The sequence below is a fragment of the Primulina huaijiensis genome, unplaced genomic scaffold, assembly GCF_012295235.1.
Source record: "Primulina huaijiensis isolate GDHJ02 unplaced genomic scaffold, ASM1229523v2 scaffold43305, whole genome shotgun sequence".
Taxonomy (NCBI): domain Eukaryota; kingdom Viridiplantae; phylum Streptophyta; class Magnoliopsida; order Lamiales; family Gesneriaceae; genus Primulina; species Primulina huaijiensis.
Window position 1 is genome coordinate 15,288 of NW_027360472.1, and position 6,492 is coordinate 21,779.

Consider the following 6,492-nt stretch of genomic DNA (forward strand, 5'->3'; position numbering starts at 1 on the left):
GTAGTGGGTTTGAAAACACTGAACCAAACACCAAGTTCCATGCATTTTTATTCAAAGTGGATAGCTCAATAAACTATCATGATGACCTATTAATGTTGCAGAAGCTATCCATAAACAGGACAGTTGTTCAACAGGAAACGTCAGTGCCAAAAAACGAAGAGCTTCAAAGATTATCAAGATCGTGGAACAAATCAATATTGCGCCAGAGGTTTTTTTTTTTTTTAAAAAAAAAAAACTACACGTAACAAAAACGGATGACAAAAGAATTCAGCAAGACAAAGTGGCAATAGAAATTGGATAGGACTAGACATTTGCTGATTTACAGCAAGCTATGAAAGTAAAAAAGAGCAAGTACCAAAACATTTATGGTGCTCTTAAAATCAAAGAAGATAAAATATGAACATTTGATTCCTCAAAAAATTAGTTGGTTGTTTTTGAAGCATTATTGCTCTTTGAAATATCAATCACATATTTACATAAATTATTATCGCTAATATCTGTGATTTATATTTGTATCAACACGTGCAACTGACTAGCTATTTTAAAGGGTCTACAGAGTTTTACATCTAAGCTCGGAGACTGACTTTATCGACCTCTTGTTCTCGGGAGGCTTCACCAAGTTCCCTCTTCGGTTGTTCATTTTAATTTGAAGCCTAGAACATGAAAAATTTCCAACATTATAAAGCCCTTGGTCAAATTTAGTTGATTTAATTTGGTTGTTTGAAGTAGTAAAGATTTCTTCAAGGGGAAGTATAGGAAACACTTCCAAGCTCAAAGATACGATCTATTTGAGGGTTGATTGCCACAAAAAAAACATGCTGCAAAGTCTTTATAATGCAGGATGTACAATGACTCTACTACTCATGGGAAACTACCGTTCGGTAAGTACCTCAGATAACTGCATAGCCTACTACTTGATAAGTTGAGAAAAATTTATCTACCCACGCTAAAGAAATGACTTGTTTTTTCAAGGCGAACTCCATGTCTTTCACTTCAGTACATGAACATTGTGGAAGCACAGAACTCTCTTGCTCTTGTTGAATAACTTCGCACGAAGATGTAAAAGCTTAAAATAGAGGTAGATTTGCCGGGAAACGAACATTCATCCACTGTTTCTCATATGTCACTATATGGCCCCATCCCATTTGCTCAAGCAACGAAACCTTCAGTTCATAGAACTTCTTCTTAGGAGGGTGGCCATCTTCTTGGATCATGTTATTTAGCACCTGCATTCAGAGAGTCGTACAAGACAAAACCTTAGAGATTCTGCTAAATTTCAGAGAAAAGATGAGCATATAGCAAGTAACACGATGGATAATATAGTATATTATACCAGTCACAAACTTTTAAGTAACAATGTAGGAAACCTTGTCCTTACGTCAGCTAGAAAAATTAAGTTATCACAAGGCCTGAAGTTAACCTTCCAGCTTAAACAGATAAAAATTGTGCTCTCTCACCATCTTCTAAGACCTATGAATGCTAATTCAAAGACAAAAGGATGTCTCAGTCATAGTTTAACTTCGCTAGAGGATTCAATTTATGATAGTGGGGATAATTAAAAGAAAAATCTGATTCTCCCTCTGAGTTCATTTTGTTTCAGGACAAACTTAAAGGTAGTGAAGTTCAAATGACTGGGAGCTCCTAATTGAGTAGTACTAAGGAGCTTCCAAAATTATGGCCCATACTTCATGGAATTAAGTAGTAGTTTGTCAAAGTAGAGGCCAGCAAAATTTTTCTCCTCTAGCATCCATTTTTACATGAGAGGCCAGCAAAATTATTCTCCTTTAGCATCCATTTTACATGGGTGATAAGTTACTAAAACCAAACTCAGCAAAAACAGTACCTTTACTGCAGTGCCAAGACAACCTTTGCGCCTCTCACGTGTAACAGAGAGGGTACCATATTTGGAGGATTTCATATCCACCCATTTTTGGAGTTCTTTGAAATTCTCTTCAAACAAAACTGATTGTCCACTGGAGTCAGATGCAGCTTGAGTATCCTCCTTATCCACAACTTTCTCACCATGCTACAGATAAAATAATCGGTACAATCAAAATTCTAAAGCTATTAAAGTAATGCTTGGTTTGATCAAGAGGAAATAAATTTCAAACTAAACTGAGAATGCAATGATTGTATCATGACAAATAGCCATTTTTTTTTATCGTAGAGATGCTTCCCATGCAAGCAAAGAAATACTTTTTCCTATGTTGTTCAATGTGTAATGCATGTCTGAATCACTTTATTCACTTATTTTCTTCACATAAAAATAATCAATGTTGTTCATTTCAAAAATACTTTTGACAACTCGATTCTCTTTATCATGAATTCTGATGATGTGGTAAAAATCCTATCAAATCTTTAATTATATTTTAAAGATATTACAGAATATTACGTGGATATGTATGAATCTACTTGTCATATATTACAAAAGTCCATATTAACAATTTCCTACTTATAAATAAAGGACTCCTAACCCTTATCTAAGTATGCCTTTCATACGCATTTTCTATGCAATTATTTATGCTAGTCATGTGTTTTTGCCTCAAATATTATACTGACTTGAGTGTCGGAGTGGTTTCATCTCCGGACGGAGTCATCCAACCCTTTTTTCTTTGACACAATTATATTTGGGGTCGGTCCATTGAAGAAATCGGTTCATGATTACTGGTTGAGGTATTTTATTGGGTTTTATTTTTTTTTTATCACCATTGATGCCGTTTGTGGGAAAAGAAATTATATCTCATGATTGTTCTTTACTGGCAGCAAATAAAGGCGGTGAAAAGATTATTAGAAATAAAGCTGTCAATGGAAAAACTGAGCAAGAACAATTTCAACTAGAAATTTGATAATGAAGATTTGTAATCACTGCCACCAAACACCCAATCTCGCCTCTATTTCTCATCTTTGCAAGACTCAAACAATAGGCGATGTGTCAAAAGAGTAAAAATATTGAAAGCCCTATCGCCAAACCCGTCGCCACCCAGACTACCGCCTGAAAATCGCTTTGCACCGCCATCTACGGCCACTGTCGGGAAAGCCCTACTTACTACCGCGTAGCCAAATCTTAGGCATACCTCTCAGTTTGAAAGGACCCATCAATAATCGTTTCTACCTTCAAAAATTTTCCCAGGAAGTCCACACCACCTGCTTGATGAATTACCTGAGCAGGTCAGTCGGATCCTACAACAATGGGAAACGGAAAAAATTCATCACGGGAGCCACCAGCAAATTTGAATCCTGTGTACCCTTTAACTTGTGGAACCTGAATGACCTCTCGTCCTTAAACTTGTCGACAAACATCCTAAACGACTCCATGGCACCTGTTGTCGGAAATCTTAAGGTTATCAGAGAACTAGACTTATCACGGAATCAGTTCTCATGTGAGATTTTTAGTAATATTGACGATCAAGAATCCTTACCGTCCCTTTCTTTGACGCAAAACGTTTTAGAAGGATATATTCCCAGATCTGTTGGAAATCTAAAAGACTAGAAGGGCCATATCCCAGTAGAGGAAACTTTGAAAACTTCACTACTCAATCATTCCTTAAAAACTCCGGTCTATATGGTGAAACCCGTTTACAAGTTCCACCTTGTAAAGGAAAAACAAGGTCGAATGATACTGTCAAGATGATGAAGTATGTTACACCCCCATGTATATCAGCAATCTTCATAGTGGCTTTGATTGTAGTACTAATGAGGAAAAGAAAATCGAACAGAGGCACACCAGAGTGTGAAAGCGCATTAATTGATTCTAGGGGTGGAATTTCCTATCAAGAGTTTTTACAGGCAACATATGACTTTCATAAGAGCAACTTATTCGGAACTGGAAGTTTTGGTTCAATATTCAGAGGAGTGCTTTCGGATGGCAAAGTAATTGATGCTAAAGTTTTCAGTTTGCATTCAGACAGAGTAGCCAAGAGCCTCAAGACAGAAGAGTACATGCATGGTGGGAGTCTTGATGATTGGCTTTATTCCCAGAATTTTTGCTGGTTGGATTTGTTACAAAGATTGAACATAGCAATGGATGTTGCTTCAGCCTTGGAATATCTTCATCTTGGCCACACATCAGTTATCATTCACTTTTATTTAAAGCCTAGCAACATATTGTTGGATGATGATATGACTGCACACTTCGGTGATAAGCTTCCTCAGCATCCTGAAGAGCACGCTGGTAATTCCCTAGGAGCAGATTGACAGAGCCCAATTGGAATAAAGATTGGAGTGCTATAAATCGCCCAAGGCATTCTGATTAATGGCCCTTGTGTAGCAATCAATAGCATCTAAATAATGCTTCTTCCCCATTATTACATACTCCTTACCCTTTTCCTTAAGTTCAATAGCAGCAGACTCTTTAAGACCAGAGATGGCTTCCAGGTCAATTATTTCATCACTGGTTTTTGGCTCTGAACCGGTCTCGTCAATTATTTCATCACTGGTTTTTGGCTCTGAACCGGTCTCTATAGGCAGAGCCATGGCTTCAACCTGTTGGAGGAACTTGAAGAGAAAACTCAGGCATATGTTGTTGGAGACAGTTGCAGCTACTGTTCTCTCACTCATGTCTCCTACTTCTCTGAAATCAAGTATGAATTATTGACCATCCACATTCAACGACCGCGAAGAAGCCCACAATACAACAATTGCGCTCCTCATCGGACTGCTCTACCATTATTAGGTTGGAAATTCATCTCCGAGGCATGCATCATCTTTCTAGTGGTGTGACCTTGGAGCATCACTTATCGGCTCATTACTTTGAAAGATGAGTTTGATTTATTCTGCCTTATTATATCAATATTATTTCATACTGCTGTTTTGTGTGGTTAATCGGAGAATGTCTTTTTTCTTTTGACAAATAAAGGTGCACTCGTATTAGAAAGTGCCGGAAGGCGGAATCTGTCAATCATCTCATGACATCAGAGTTGTTTGCTTAAAAATGTTTATGCACATATAATTTGGTATTGTGATAGATTACCATTCAAGAGTTAATTTCCATTTTCAAAAATAGCATCACTCTTCGGAATTCTTCTTCTTGGATTTATTATGAGTTGGGACTTGCTATTGGTGACACTTGTTTTATGTATTCAAAGCACGTCATTACAATCTATATTGAGCTAGTTGTGCACTCCGATCAGGCATGTCTTGGCATTTTGGAAATTCTTTCTAATGGCCAAGCTTGGATTAAAGTTCAGTAATTTATCTGAAGTTGGAAATTAAGAGGGGGCTGGATCTTGTTGAACTTTATAAGTCTTCGTTGCGTGATTAAAAATTTTTTCGCTGGAATACTTTTGGAAAAACTTTTCGTGGACTTCCATTTGTTTATATCAACCTATTTGTTCAACTACTTATTATTTGGTGCATCATTAGTATTCTGTTGGTTTTTTGGTCCTTATTCCTAGAACTGGATATTGTTGTCTATTTTAGATTTGGTAACGTTCTTTCACTAAACAACGATCTGAATTTGAGTCCAGATATTCATAAGGTTTCACAGGAGAAATTGCTTTCACTTTTTGCTAAGTGGTTGATCGATTCAAACAGTAACGTTGAAGTAATTGCATTTGGTGCATTAAATGTATTGATTTATTTTCTTAGTGGGTTTGTCATGTTAATTGAACTGTAGGCACCTCGATAATTATTATTTTTATGTCCATGAAAAAGACTAATATATTTTTGAGAATCATTCTTGAGTTAATTTGTTAAACCCTTGATAAATGACTATCTTATCACTTGGGATATTCTACTGTCATATCTAATAAGAAAAGCTTCAAGCGCTCGGGATTCACCATTGCACGAATTTTGATATTTCGTAATTTCTTCCTGATACGCCATACATTCAAATTATTATTTTGATTGTTTTTGCCTTGGTTTCATGTCATTTTGCAGTCTTAGCAGAGTAGCATTCCTGGGTACTTTACTAGTCAAACTACTCCATGATTTTTTTTTTACTGTTAAACAAGATAATCTCTTCTCATTCTAGCACTGCTATTTTTGCATACATGACAGTCCATGCAAGGTCGATTTTGCTTTCTCCGTGACGTACTTATGAGTTATGCTACCAAATTATTAACGTTTTGAGCTGGATGGATTTCTCGGATTAGGCTTTTCGCTTGTGGATTTCTTGGACCAGGCTCTTTATTGAGATTCATTGAATACTTCAGATTTAAACAATCTATATAGTGGGGCAATAGTAACAAATGTAGAGTGTCCTTCAGTCTGCTCGGTGCACCGTGCCTGGGCTCAACTCTTAATTTTTACTATCGGGCTCGAGAAATAAAGATAAGTCTTCCGGATATTTCTCTTTTAGCACTAAATGACTAAAGTTTTATTCTTTAAAAGTTATTGTTTCTTTTCAATAATGTTTGAAGCCTTCCAAGTTTGGTAGGAATAAAAGGGAGCACCTTGTTTGAAGGAATTGAATCCATAGTAGAACTATACCCATGCACAAAAGAATTTATCCTTGAAGAGCAGGTATATTAGGCATAGAATCGGACGACGGAG

At 36.6% G+C, this 6,492-nt stretch overlaps 1 long non-coding RNA gene across 1 annotated transcript; it reads right to left on the minus strand.

Moving 5' to 3' along the window:
• Positions 1 to 809: 809 nt before the first annotated feature.
• On the minus strand, positions 810 to 6,275 carry LOC140970034 (uncharacterized). Its single transcript, XR_012174059.1, has 2 exons — positions 1,844 to 6,275; positions 810 to 1,226 (listed from the first exon to the last, which is right to left on the minus strand). It is a non-coding gene; the product is annotated as an uncharacterized lncRNA (long non-coding RNA).
• Between the last annotated feature and the right edge of the window lie 217 nt (positions 6,276 to 6,492).